Source organism: Thamnophis elegans, chromosome Z (genome assembly GCF_009769535.1).
Source record: "Thamnophis elegans isolate rThaEle1 chromosome Z, rThaEle1.pri, whole genome shotgun sequence".
Lineage (NCBI taxonomy): Eukaryota > Metazoa > Chordata > Lepidosauria > Squamata > Colubridae > Thamnophis > Thamnophis elegans.
The window spans coordinates 15,629,884-15,644,995 of record NC_045558.1 but is presented as its reverse complement, the minus strand read 5'-3'; positions in this window follow the sequence as shown (position 1 = coordinate 15,644,995).

The window sequence follows — 15,112 nt, the reverse complement described above, 5'->3', positions numbered from 1 at the left end:
TTGATTAGTTTCAACCCATTGCTTCTCGTTCTGCCCTCAGGTGCTTTGCAGAATAGCTTGACTCCCTCTTCTTTGTGGCAGCCCCTGATATATTGGAGCACTGCTATCATGTCTCCCCTAGTCCTTCTTTTATTAAACTAGACAACCATTTTTTATACATTTTAGCCTCCAGTCTCCTAGTCATGTATGCTTCTTTTTTATACACATTCTTCTTCAAATATGCACAGTTCTTTTTCTAAATTTTTGAGCAGATCACACCAATCCATAGTATTGCTTTGGGGTGGTGGTGTTAAATTTACATCAGTGATGGGCTGCTGCTGGTTTGGACCAGTTCACCCGAACTGGTAGCCCCAAGCAGTGACCCAGCCCCATTCACCCACCCTGACCCTATCCGGTCCTACATATTGTATTTTCAGGCTTGCTGTCTCTGTTCCACAGTCCAGCTGAGTTGTGCACCTCTTCCATTCTATAACTATTGCTGCCCTCGCAGGTGTGCAGGTAGCTGCCCCCATCAAAAAAGCCTTGTTTTAGGTGTAGTGCACTAGTGAAAAAGGTATGCACACTATGCATGCGTATGCAAAATGGGCATGCATGCACACTTACATTTTAGGCAAACCGGTTGTTAAAGTATGTGCAGCACACCAGTGGTGTGCTGCAGCCACGCATGTGTGATGCTTTAAGAATACTTATCTTCCGTGTTACTGCTGGAGAGCAACACATGGCATGGCAAACCCCTCAGCTGCATGAATCAGCTGAGAAGGTATAGGTCAGAATAGGGCAGGGAAAGGCGGGCCCACCTGATCGTCAGACTGACCCAGTCCTCTTTCAACTGCTCGTTGGAGCTACTGGTTCACCCAAACCAGTCTGAATCAGTAGAATCCCAGCCTTACAGTCCACCTCTGATTTACATCTGTTGGCTTTTTATTTTTGCAGAATGAGTGATGCAGAAATAACTACTTCTCCAAAGCAGTTGTAAAGGAGTATGAAGCCGATGACCTCTTCCTATCGGTCCACCATAGAAAGTGTCCTCACATACAATATGGTATGCTGGTTTAATAGCCATGGACAGGAAGGCACTAGAGAGTGATCAATTCGGCACAAGAAACTGGATGACATTGCCAGGTCTTTGTCAGTAGAGTAAGGAAGATACTTAGGGGAGGATTCACACCCTGGCCAGTGTCTCTTTTCATTTTTACCATTGGGCAGAAGACATAGAATTATAGCCAGTTGGACAAACAGCTTCTACCCATGGACTGTCAGACTGCTAAACACAATATAGCACCACAAACAGATTAATGTGACAGATGCCAGTGTAGTGTGTAATATGTACGTACCATGATATAAGATCATACACCATAGTAATATTATATGTTGCACAGAATATGATGTACATATGGAAACGTATGACTAGTTCCCTCCCCCTAACTACTTGTATAAGGATTATTCTTTATATTATTCATGTTGTTTTGTATTCTTGTATGGACTGTACCAGTAAAGGCTAAACCAATTTCGTTGTATACATGACGTAAATTGACAGTAAAGGCTTTAAACTTTGAAGTGACTAACTTGATGTTGATTTCAATCTGAATTGGAGGAGAACTCTGTCCTCCCACCTCATTTGTAGCTATTCTCATTTCATTATCTCTCTCTTCCCCTTCCCCTTCCTCTTCCTTTCACATCCCATCCCATCAGAATGATATTTGGACTGCATCAAGCAAGGCAGTGAAGAAAAGTCCATTCAACTCAGTCTTTTCTTCAGCTTCTGGAAAACAATGTAGTCCTGTTCCTCCATTTTTTATTCTCCTTTCCCTTAGTTACAAATGTTTGGAGTTAGATAATTATGCTTTATGTTTGGTTTGATTTCACTCTTTGTTTAAGCCAGGCGTGGAATTCAGTAGTGCAAAATATCAGCAGTTCTGGATTAAAAAAAAAAAATCTCTGGTGAGCTTATTCTGAAATAGAAGCTGCAAGAAACCATGGAGGGTGAGCATAGAACAGGTAATGGCAGGCTAGATAGACAAGTGACCCATCTCCAAAAGACAACAAAACATAATTAGGGGACTGGAGGCTAAAACATATAAAGAACAGTTCAGGAACAGGAACTGGGTATGTCTAGTTTGATGAAAAGAAGGAATAGGGGAGACATGATGGCAGTGTTCCGATATCTCAGGGGCTGCTACAAAGAAGAGTGGGTCAAGTTATTCTCCAAAGCACCTGAGGGCTGGACAAGAAGCAATGGGTAGAAACTAATCAAGGAGAGAAGCAACTTAGAACTGAAGAGAAAGTTCCTGACAGTTAGAACAATTAATCAGTGGAACAATTTGCTTCCAGAATTTGCGAATGCTCCAACAGTGGAAGTTTTTAAGAACAGATTGGATAAATATTTGCCTAAAGTGGTGTGGGGTTTCCTGCCTAAGCGGGGGGTTGGACTAAAAGACCTCCAAGGTCCCTTCCAAATCTGTTATTCTATTCTAATACAGATAAATAAACATCATTCTGTATATTACAGTTATTTTCGAGGGAGGGGGAAAGGACATAATCTTGAATGAAAATCACATCACGTCAATCCAGTCTGTATACAAAGGAGGCCTTGACTTGAGTTTGCAGGAATATTTTTGAGTGATTTATTTAGCAGTCAATTATCCCATACTCATTATTTCTGATCTCTACTTGAAAAATTAAGTAATTGCATACTGAGTAGGGGAGGGCCCCCCTGCTGCAACCTCTGTATGGCATTGGAAGTGTTATTATTTATGGGGTAGTTCTTCTATAATTGCTAAGCCACTGCCTCATCTTCAAGGAACTGGTCTCAACACTATGTGATTGCATGAAACAACACTATTACATGATAAAAAGACATTGCACCATACTGGGGAGGACAGGGAGGAAGAGAGAAAGAATTTTGTATTTTAATTGTATCTTTTGCATCAGGGGATTAACCTTGTTGGATAGCTAATCATTCGCAGGAAAGGCCTCGTTAGTCTTCTATTTCTTTTCTCAGCGCATTGTCAATTATTGTCCTACTTCTGAATGCTTCTCCCTGAGTTAGCTGTGGCTTGGGAGATGCTTATTGGGATTCTAGAATACACTTGCTGATGATTATGTGTTATTTTAACGGGAGCATGACAATAATTTCCTGTAATGCCACTTGTTACAGTAATTATTATGCTGTAATTGCCTTATCAAGGTGTCATACAGGAAAGGAGATAAAGATTTCACAGCTGCCGCCCTATCTGTGCTAAGTGCTGCCTCAGGAATAGATGATCAGACTTCCACTTGAATTCTTCATGCAAATTCATAACTGAACAAGTTTTTTTTAGATATCAGAGAACATTAATAAATTAAAGAGTAGAAAGTTGGGAACTCTTTATATGTTCCTGCCCAATCTGGATGGAATAATTTGGAATATTTACATAAATAGATATATTGTTTCTTATAATACTGGGCAGAAAAACTCTCACATTTTCCTCTCTGTTCTTGTTAAGTTTGATAAAAGAAAAGTTGCTTTGGAAATTGTTTTAAAGGAGCAGAACATTTTGGAAAAATTCTCATTGATGGAGAGCATTACTTTTTATCCTAGTTAGGGCAAGACAACTGAGATATGTTAGTAAATGTCATTGAGAAGACATCAAAAGATTTCTGAGATCTATCTATCTATCTATCTATCTATCTATCTATCTATCTATCTATCTATCTATCTATCTATCTATCATCTCTATCTATATCTATCTATCTATCTATCTATCTATCTATCTATCTATCTATCTATCTATCTATCTATCTATCTATCTATCTATCTATCTATCTATAAAAACCACTTCAGTGAAGTGCAACCTTATACATATTAACTAGCTCAAAAAGAAAGATGTGAAAGGACATGTCCCACTTGGCCTTTTTCAATCGAGATGCTAATGTTCTTCCTCTCAGAAATTGTTGGAGTTCTTTTCTCTTCAAAAAAAATTGGAAAACTTGTTATCCTAGTCACAGATTTGATAAGGATCCCACAGACCTCCTCTCTCTTTCTAATTCCATGTCTCTTCAAGTGAAATTAACAAGGGGAGTGACACAATAACAAAAACCAGGGTGCTTGATAATATTATGCTTCAATTAGCAATGCCAGGATGCATTAACAGAGAGATAGTTAACCAGTTTTGGTTACCACATTATATATATAAAAAAGATCTTGATACTTTGGAAAAAATGCAATTCTTTTTTTATTGATTTTTTTATTTTTCCATTTTCATAACCTATAATCACATGTATACTATTTCATCATATTGTGTTATTAAATGTTTATATCACATTACCACCTTACCACCTAAAAATAATTATTGGCTCTTCTGCTCTCCATACACCATAATTGTACCTTATCTGCCACTTTCTTCTCCCTCTCTCCACCACTCCTACCTTTTTCTTCCCTCTGTCTTCCTTCTCTTCTCTACTTCTTTTCCTCTCTCCTTCTCCTCTCTCCCCTTTCCACTCCTTTCTCTCCTCCTCTTCCCCACCCCTGCCCTTTGTCCTATCCCTCTCTTCTTCCCTTACCTCTCTCCTCTATTTCACACCCTTCATCTCATTTACTTGGTGTATTTCAGCTTCTGAGTGAGATCCATTTTATGATGATGGTATGTATAATTCCTTTTCAATATACATATTTAATTTTAACATATATCTTCCTCCTCCTTTTTTAAAAAGAAAAAAGTGTACATATATAGTAATTATATTTTTAAACACACACACCCCCAGCCTATTTTTGGCCGAGATGTAAACCTGGTTACAATTCCCAGCTATTCTCATCATTATGTTTATATAATTATACATCCTTACACGCCTCCAATTTGTGATTCTATCTTTAAATCTAAATAGTTCCCATTGTAAGTATATTTCATGTTCCCTCTCCATTTTTCCATATTTTGGATTAGGTTACCCTTAATTGTCTATAAATGGCAATCCTTGCTGTTCAATGTTCATTACAATTCCTTTAATCTACTATATAGAATAACAAATGGTACACATCTCACTTTATTCATCATCTTAAAGGTTCTGTATCATGTTTCATATATTTTAACCCATGATTAATTGTCTTCTATTGTCATATTCAATCAGTTAGCAACTCAGTTTAATTATTATATAAAAAAATGAATCACAAACCTCTGCTTTACAATCTCCCCATATCAGTTTCATATTTGTCCATATTTCCATGTATTTTGACCTTTATTTAATTATCTTTATTTAATTATCTTTCCATTATCATATTCAATCACTTAGCAACTCAATTTTATTGTCATATTTATAAATAAACCCCTTATCTTAGCTTTTTTCCATATAACAACTTCTAGTTGTCTGATTCTTTCCTAGTAAGTCTTTTGTCCCACTTCTCTGTTCCTGCCTTCTCCCTTTTCTTTGTTTTGACATATTCACTTTCTTCAATTTTCCCTACTCTATCGTCAAAGAAATCTTTTATATTTCTCTTTGTTGGGGCATAACCGCTTATTTCAATTTTCCTTATGCCACCGTCAACCTCCGAAATATCTTTTGTCCTCTTTTTATTCCCTTTTGTTGGGATACATCTCCCCTTTATCTTTTTCCTTATACCACTTCCAAGCCCAATGAAGTTTTTTGTCTGGTTTTTATTTCCCACTGTTTCTACCATTTCATTATCTTTCCCCCATTCTTCTTTCCCTTCTTCTTTAAATCCCTGCTTCTCTGGGTTCAGAATTTCATTTAGGCTTGATTTTAATGATTTATGCATATATTTTTTATAATTTCATGTAGTTCTTCAAATTCTCAGCTTTCCATAATGTCCAGTTCCAAAGTTACTGTTAGTTATATAGTTCTTCATTCAAAGACCTTTAAGGGATCTTAAATTTAAGGTGGTCCTTAAATTTAAGGTCCATCTTAAATTTATATACTTCAGCTGCTGTGGGGAAGAGCGATGGGAGTCACCTTGGTCTTTTGTTCTTCCTTAATTCTTATTTTGAGGTTCTTGTCCACCTTAAATTTAGTTAATTCAACTACTGTGAAACTGGAAGAGAAGCTGGAGCAATCTTAATCTTTTGCAGAAAAAAGGAAGAAATTTCCCAATTCTTGATTCTGTTATTATTTCCTTCCCTTGCCACTCCTCACCTCTCATTGGTTATAGCTGCTCAAAATAAGCTTGTATGCAGCCAAAACTTGGGTATGTTTCTTTTTCGCCTCCTGCTTTTCCAAGTTCTGATTTACAGTGGTTGCTTAATTAGAATTTCTCTCACAGGAAAGTTTAGATTATCAGTTATCAGTGAGAAGATATTGCTTTTTTCCATGGCACGACAAAACCGCGGTCCACTAAAGCGCGCCCGATTAAAGCGCGCCGCTGATGTCATCAGCAGCGCGACAACAACGACCGCGGAGAAAAAAGGGCGCTTTAAAAAGCGCTTTTAAAGCAAGCCGATTCACGTAAAGGTAAGGGTTAGGTTTAGGTTTAGGGTTAGGGTTAGGTTAAGGGTTAGGGTTAGGTTTAGGGTTACGTTAAGCGTTAGGGTTAGGTTTAGGGTTACGTTAAGGGTTAGCATTAGGTTTAGCGTTAGGTTAAGGGTTAGGTTTAGGGTTAGGTTTAGGGTTAGGTTAAGGGTTAGGTTTAGGGTTAGGTTTAGGGTTAGGTTTAGGGTTAGGTTAAGGGTTAGGTTTAGGGTTAGGTTTAGGGTTAGGTTTGGGGGGGGTTAGGTTTAGGTTTACGCGTTAATTTTAGCTTTACCACTCATAGCGTGCTTTTTTCGTTGCACTGTGATGACGTCAGGTACGCGGTTTCGTCGAGCGCGCTTTAGTTGACCGCGGTTTTGTGGTGGAACCACTTTTTTCTTGATTTTTCTCCCTAATTGGAGTTGCTTAAGATATATTAGTTGGAAGAAGTTCAGACAAAATCCCTTGGAATGTTTGGTTTCTATTTCAAATCCAAAACCAGATTTAGAGTTTATATTTGAATGGGTTTTTCACTTCTCTGCTTACTCCCTTTCTGTCTGAATTATTTCAAACAAATAGCTTTTTTTGGAGGCGAGTGGGTTTTTTTTTTTTTGGAGGCAAATGTCCCTCCATTTTCCCTTCCTTTCTTTCCTTTTGCCAAAATCCAGATCTGTCTATTAATATTATTTGTACTGTCAAGAGTCTTTGCCTTTTCCAAGTTTTGATTTATGACTGCGGGTTAAATGAATCTTCTTACCGGTCTTTCATCTCATCTCCTGTACTCTCCTGTTCAGTGCTTTGGCTGGAAGCCAAATTCTCTGCAGCCATGTTGCCATGCTGTCGCCCCTACTCCAATTCAGAGGGCAAATCTTTGACCTGCGAGGGACCTGTTGCCTCCCTCTGGGTCTGATGAGACACTGCCCCTTCTTCGCCCTCCCTCCAGGGGGGTTCTATCCAGAAAGGATCTTGGAATAGGTTTGTCAAACAGGGTTCATGTGAGGCTCTTGAGAGCTCACACCCCCCACGCCTGTCCAGTTGAAGAGCTTCTGGTCGAAAAATTGAAAAAGTACAATTCTGAAGGACGAATACATTCAGAATAATCAGCCTTGTTCATGTCCTACTTTCTCCAGCACCTGTACTCCACTTATCTTACCTTGGAAAGATCTATGAAGTACAATGAATGGTAAGAACAATAACGGAATGCAGAAAGAAAATTGTTCTACTTTAAAAGCATACACAAATTCAATTTCCTATCATCTGGCACTCCTCCTTTTCCTTGCAATTGTTTAGATTATGACAATGAGCTTTGCAATTATTTAAAATATTATTACTTCAGTGTAGATTTGTAGATTTAGATTTATTGAACATTTATAGGCCGCCCTTTTCCCTGAGGGGACTCAGGGCGGCTTACAACAATGGGGGAAGGGAGTGCAAGACAAGACATAAAAGAAAAATGTGAGTAAAAAAATTAACCATAAAACACAACATTCACTCAACATTCGGGCGGGGTGAGAGTAAATCCTATCCCCAGGCCTGACGGGATAGCCAGATCTTGATGGCTGTGCGGAAGGCCTGGACTGTGGTGAGGGTACGGATCTCCACGGGGAGGTTGTTCCATAGCATCGGAGCTGCAACTGAGAAGGCTCTCCTCCGCGTAGTCGCCAGTCGGCACTGACTGGCGGATGGAATTCGGAGGAGGCCTACCCTGTGCGATCTGATGGGACGCAGGGAGGTAATTGGCAGAAGGCGGTCTCTCAGATAGCCAGATCCACTACCATGGAGCGCTTTATAGGTGGTAAGTAGGACCTTGAAGTGCACCCGACGATCAACAGGTAGCCAGCGCAGCTCACGGAGGATCGGTGTTATGTGGGCGAACCGTGGTGCGCCCATGATCACTCGCGCGGCCGCGTTCTGGACTAGCTGAAGTCGCCGGATGCTCTTCAAGGGCAGCCCCATGTAGAGCACATTGCAGTATTCCAGCCTAGAGATCACAAGGGCTCGAGTGACTGTTGTGAGGGCCTCCCGGTTCAGGTAGGGCCGCAACTGGCGCACCAGGCGAACCTGGGCAAATGCCCCCCTGGTCACAGCTGACAAATGATGGTCAAAACTCATCTGTGGGTCCAGGAGGACTCCCAAGTTGCGGACCCTGTCTGAGGGGTATAAATTTTGCCCCCCCAGCCTGATTGATGGAACGTTAGCCGAATTTTTGGGAGGAAAACACAACAGCCACTCGGTCTTTTCCGGGTTGAGCACCAGTTTGTTAGCTCTCATCCAGTCTTTAACAGTCTTTAACTCTCATCAACCACATAGATCTTTGCAGATATTTCATTTCATAATCATTTACTAAATATAAGGATATTATATTCATTGTTTAAATATATGATTATAAAGAAGCCAAACTTACCTATGTTACAACCTGTTCAAAGAACTAAACATGGTTATTGAACATTGATGCTGATGTTCATGCTGATATGGCATGAAATAAATAATTGAGTAAGTAACTCATGGTACCTTGGAACCAAATTAGCAGGGATATAATTGTGACTATTTCTCTAGACTCCATAGGTAAATAATTAGTACTTCCATGTACTAATCATGCCCAATCCTGATTAGCTTTCCCCCCCCCCTTTTGAGGTCAATTATAATGGCCTAGTGCTAAAGCTCCAAAATTTGCAGTTGTGGTTGTCTAAAAGAAGAAAATAAGACAATATTTGCAATATTTACAAAAGGATTTTGCTCTGTTAAATTCTAACAGATCTTCTATATATCTTCCTTCTGTATCATATTCATTTACTTTCAAAACAATATACCAATATACCTAAATCAGATCTTTACTATAGCTATGTCACAAGGAGAGATGGATGGTTCATACAGAATCTCAAAATTGGCATCTTGGGAGGTTATACTGATTGATGGTCAGACTGGATAAGCCACAAATTGAAGTCATGCTCTCTGGCAGGGAATTTCTTCTTGATAACAAGTTAGCAAACATAAGTACTGGTGTCTTCAAAAGAGCCTTTCTTGCAGTTCTTAATAATGGGTCTGGAAACTGAAATAATAAAATACATAATGTAGATTATCGTAGTTATTTTTAATCACTGCCTACACACTCTAAGCTTGTTAAGATGTCATTGCAGGTATGAAATTCAGCAAGTTCTGCCAGGTTCTGGAGAACCAGTAGCGGAAACATTGAGTAGTTCGGTGAACCGGCAAATACCACACCTGGCTGGCCCCAGAGTAGGTAGGGAATAGAGATTTTGCAGTACCCTTCCCCTGGAGTAGTGTGGGAAGGGAGATTTTGCAGTATCCTTCTTCTGCCACGCCGACCAGGCCGCACCCACCAAGCCACACCCAGAGAACCAGTAGCAAAAAATGTGAATTTCACCACTGTGTCATTGATGTATGAAAATTCATTCTGAATGAGTACTTGAAATTTGGTGGTTACTATCTTACAAAAGAATGACATTAGTAAATACAGAACCAGGAATGCACATCTGATCAGTGAAAGAACAGTGTACATATAAGCTACTTTGCCTGAAAAAATATATGATATCCTAATCTCCCAATGTTTAGATATTTCTTACTTCACCCCAGTGATAAGAATATTTGCAGGTCACGTTGTTGGTGAAATGCCTGAAATTTGGAGTTTTGTCAAGAAATACAATAATAAGAAAAACATTTGTCATTGCTTATTTTGAAGAAATTAACCACTGAATTGAAACAAAATAATGGAGATAAGAGGAAGAAACTACACTTTTTGCAACATATCCAAAAGGAATGTTGTAAAAAAGAAAGTTTACAGTGAAATGGTGCTTGGTAGTAAACTTACGAAAAATAAAAGCTGATGAATCAAGTCCAAACAATGGTACATCCAGTTCAATCTTATCTCACTGGTCAGCAGTATGTTCTAGGTATACAGGTGTACTTCCAGATACTTGTTTTAATCATAGGCAGAAGACTACAGCATGCAAGAAGGTGCCAGGGATGATAGATGCATCTGTAGCAGAAGTGGGTTGCTGCTGGTTTGGGCCACTAACAACTCAACCGTTAGTGGCCTGGAGCAGCTGAGAGTGAACTGGTACGGTGGCTCTTTTGGCCCGCCCGCCCATGCTCTATACCTGTTTTTATGGCAAAAGGCAAATTGTGCATGCACAGACAGTGTGTGGCACCTGCGTGAGCCTGACAATCAGCTGGTTATTGCAGGGACAGTGGATTGTGCATGCATGCACAGCACGAGTCAGGTGCACGTGTGAACAGAACGCATGCATGCGAACCAGTAGTGACAGTAAGTGCAACCCACCACTGATCCATAGCAGTTGATGCCATGATGACAGATTTTGGACAGTTCAAGTGTGGTATTACGGTTAGGATATTGCATTTGAAGAGAGCGAGTTTAATGTAGTGGTTAGTACACCAGTTTAGAAAGTAAGAGAGTTAAGTTCTAATACTGCCTTAGGCACAAAGCCAGCCGGATGACTTTGAACCAGTCACACTCTCTCAACCTTAGGAAAAAGGCAATGTCAAGCCACTTCTGAAGTCTTCCCAAGAAAACTGCAATCACCAGAAGTCAACAGTGATTTGAAGGCAACCCCCTTCCCCCAAACTGAATTTGAGCAAAGGAATCTAGGTGCAATTATTTCAGAAGGATATCATTTGGATTGTTGTGACTTCGGCTGCTCTGCATTCCTTCAAGCTAGACTATAGAAATTGAAAAATCTTTCCAAGAAAGCAAGGAATTGAAAGAGATCTTGGGGACCTTCTCAACCAATCCTCTGCTCAGTGTAGGATCCACTAGACCATCCAGCCTCTGTTTAAAAATCTCCAGCAAAGCAACACTCAACATTTCATGTGGCAGTTTGTTCCCATGGCTCTTAAATTCATAACTGCCTTCTGATATCTAGTTTCATGCCCTGTTCTTGTAGTCTTGATTCATTGGTTTTTGGTCTTGTCCTCTGGAACAAATTCTTGCCCTCCTCTGCATGACCACTTTCAGATATTTGACCAATTATATCCTCCTACTCTTTTCTGAAGCTAAATATATCCAGATTAGCTCAGTTTTTCATTAGCTCAGGCTAAAATACCCATCTTGTAAATTGAAACTTGAAGAGAAAACTGTTCAGTCTATGGGGAAATTGGTGTTGATATATGAACTGGGGTTTTGCCCTCTTTGCAAAAGTTGTTAAGCAATTATGTTGCATGCTTGTTATTTACTGAGAGTGGGTTATTTACTAAACAGGAGAATTTGGCTTTTTGAATTTCCTAACAAAGGTGAAGTACACAAGTGATGGTGAGGCAAATGTTTGCATTATAAAAGGCATGAAAAACAACAAGAGTGAACTTGGCTAGTAAACATGTTTTGATTCTGATTTGGCTGCAAGCCATTTCCACCTTGTGTTTGAGAGTGTTTGCCAAATTTCTACCTCCTTCATTCTCCTTTGCTTCTGAAAACTCTCTTAGAGAAGAGACGGAGGAGCCCATCAATTTCTGCTCCATTTTCATATTTACTGTTGCATTTTTCTATGCATCTGCACAAAAATCCATATTTATATCAAAGATTTAAACTCCCTCTTCTGAACAGTAATTTGCATTTCTAAAACAATGTTCCTTCCTTATGAGCCATCAGTAGCTTTAAAAGAAATCTCAGATTTTTTTTCTCTCTGCAATTCTATTTTGTCTTTTGAAGAAATATGGGAGGAACAAAATTTGGTTTATTTGGAGCCAGCAAGTGTTCGAATTTTTAGGAGAGTGAAAGTTGAAAGAGTGAAATCATAACAGTTTGTCCTAGAGTTCATAAAGTTCAAATTATTCATAAAGAATCTTTCCTTATTTATCCATGCAATGTTTGAAGAATTCACAAGCACAAGGCCCTTCTGAACCTGGAGCCTTTGGTGAGGCAAAAGCAGAGGTGGTATTCAGCTAGCTTGCATTGGTTCGTGCAAACCGGTAGCAGAAATTTGGCTTGGTTGCTGTACCGGTAGTGATTGCTGGCTGGCCATGCCCCTGAACTGGTTACCTGGTTGCTGTCACTCGCCCCATCTGCCCAACACTTGCTCCACCCATCCCAGCCCTATATTTGCTGCCTTCGCTTCGCCATGTGGCCCAGCTACTTGCCTCACCAGTTGCCTCCACGCCTCGCCCGCTCTGCTTCAGCTCACCAAAGGTAAGTAAGAATGCTGTCCACTCATCCTTTGCCTTGGGTCAGGGACTGGGTCCACAGGAATGTGCCATTCTCTGAGGCTCCAGAGCTGTCACCCACCTCAGTGAAGTTGGGGAACATGCCATTCCCTGGTTCCAGAGTTGCTCCAGAGCTGCTTGCCACTCATCTTGGCTAGATCGGGGAATGTGCCATTTCCTGGATCTGGCCTTGCCCTGGAGCTGCCCCTCATTTGCCGCCCACTTCTCAGGACATTACCAAATTTATTTCTGCTCCTAGCAAAATCAGTCAAAATGTGACTGCTCCTCTAACTTCAGAAATAAGGATATTTTTTTAATCTGTCTTTCTTTAGTGAATATGCATCTTAAATCTAACTGCAGCTTTATAATCTGAAATAGTGATTTAATTTGAATTACAAAGTTATAATATTTATGCTAACAATAATAGCTCTGCTGCATCAAAAATTTGCTAGTAAACATTTTATTGTATTCTGTTATCTTATTGAACTCTTGTTAGGAGTTCAATTTTGTATTATATGCTAACAGTAGTTTTTTTCCCCTTTCTTTCTGGGCTATGAAGCCTACACTCAGTCACTCATGTCCTAGTCATCTCCCTATTATAACATGCTGTTCATGGGGCTAACTTTGAAGAGTACTCAGTTGGTCCAGAAGGCAGTTGGTCCAGAAGGCAGCCGTGGGAACAGTTTTGGAGACCTCTAAAGTAGCATTTGTAACACTATTGCTATGCAAGTTGAACTGAATGCCAATCTGCTTCTGGGTGCATTCAAAGTATTGGCCATCACTTTATGGAAGTGGTCCCAATCTTTCTGGCTCAGCAGCCTAGGGGAGTAGAGAGGGGATGGTTCTGTGTGAATGGCAGGTGTGAGCACGAGTGCCCACCACTCATGCAAGTAGAGCTGTGCATATGCACCTGCTTTCCCCCATTCATGTGACTAGGTTCCAAATGGGCTGAGGCCTGGTAGTGGCCCAGAGTTTTGGGACCCCTGATTTATGGCATAGCGTCAGGATAGCTGTGGAACCCTCTGTCTGCATAGGGATCAGCCCACCCATGTGTGCTGGCAGAAGGCGCCTACTGCAAATCCCATCAGCCAAGTAATTTCTGGTGGGATTCAGGAGAAGAGCTATTTCTATCAGGACTCCACACTTTGGGATCTCTTGCCACAGGGAATGAGATTTCCCACGTTGCTTTTAGCCTTCAGGAAAGCCTTAAAATATGGCTAGGCCAATTCGCTTGAAGTCCTGAACAAGAAGCTGTTGCCTGCAGGTGGTTGCTGCAGTAATAGAGAAGACATCACTATTACTTCACTCCAAAGTCAGGTTTTTACTATCACCTAAATCCAATCTGTATACAAAGGAAGCCTTGACTTGAATTTGCAGGAATATTTTTGAGTGGTTTATTTAGCAGTCAACTATCCCATACTCATTATTTCTGATCTCAACTTGAAAAATTAAATAATTGCATGTTGAAAAGGGGAGCCCCCCCCCTTGCAACTTCTGTATGGCATATATACATATACTTATACGTATACATACACACACACACACACACACACACACACACACTTGTGTGTGTATTTGCATACTTTAAAATATTTGCATACTTTATTTCACTGAAAGTTGCTCAGATTCACCTTGAACTGCAAGTTGGTGCCAAACAAACTTAAAAAAGAAAGAAAGAAAGAATAAATATTTAAACCTGGTGTTTATTGTTTTCATTACTTTGTTCTGATGAAACTGTTGGGTTGATTTTGTAATGCCACATTGGTCAGTTTCCAAAATAAAGATTTAATTTGATTTGACTCTACCCCTTTTTATACGCAATTCAGATGTGATGTGTGTTTTTTTAAAAAGAAGCACTATTACTGCCCTATTTTGGATCCTGTTTTCACTTTTTTTTCCCCCAAATGCAACTCATTTGTCAGTGTCCCTTCTTAGTTCTTTTTCCCCAAACACAGTTTCGTTGGCTTATTGTCATAATTCAGGCACAAAATTGCAGCTGTTAGCCATGCAGATCATTAAGAGGGGTCACCATGTGACCACACCTGATTTTACAATCTTTTTGCAGTGGTTGTTAAGCCAATGCCATAGTCGCTAAGTCCCAATGGACATTTTTTATTTATTTTTGTCAGAAATAGAAGTTTTCTGACAAACATTTTTCTGATTTAAAAATGGCATAAATCACGGGGCTGTAGGATGCTGCAAACAGCTGTAAATGTGGTCCAGTTTCCAAATATTCCAAACGTGATCACATGATTGTGGGAGGGCATTATAACTTTAAAACTGGGTTGTAAATAACTCTGGGGAGATCCATTGTAACTTCAAGTGGTTGCTAAGCAACTGGTTGTAAGTCAAGGACTTCCTGTATGCAAGATCACTTTGAAAGAATAGTGTGTTCCACTCTAATTGCTATTAAATATGTAACTGAAACAATCACATGCTTTTAACTGCTACATAACAAAACAAAATTAAATTCACAGCAAAATAAAAACAATATTGTTGTTTG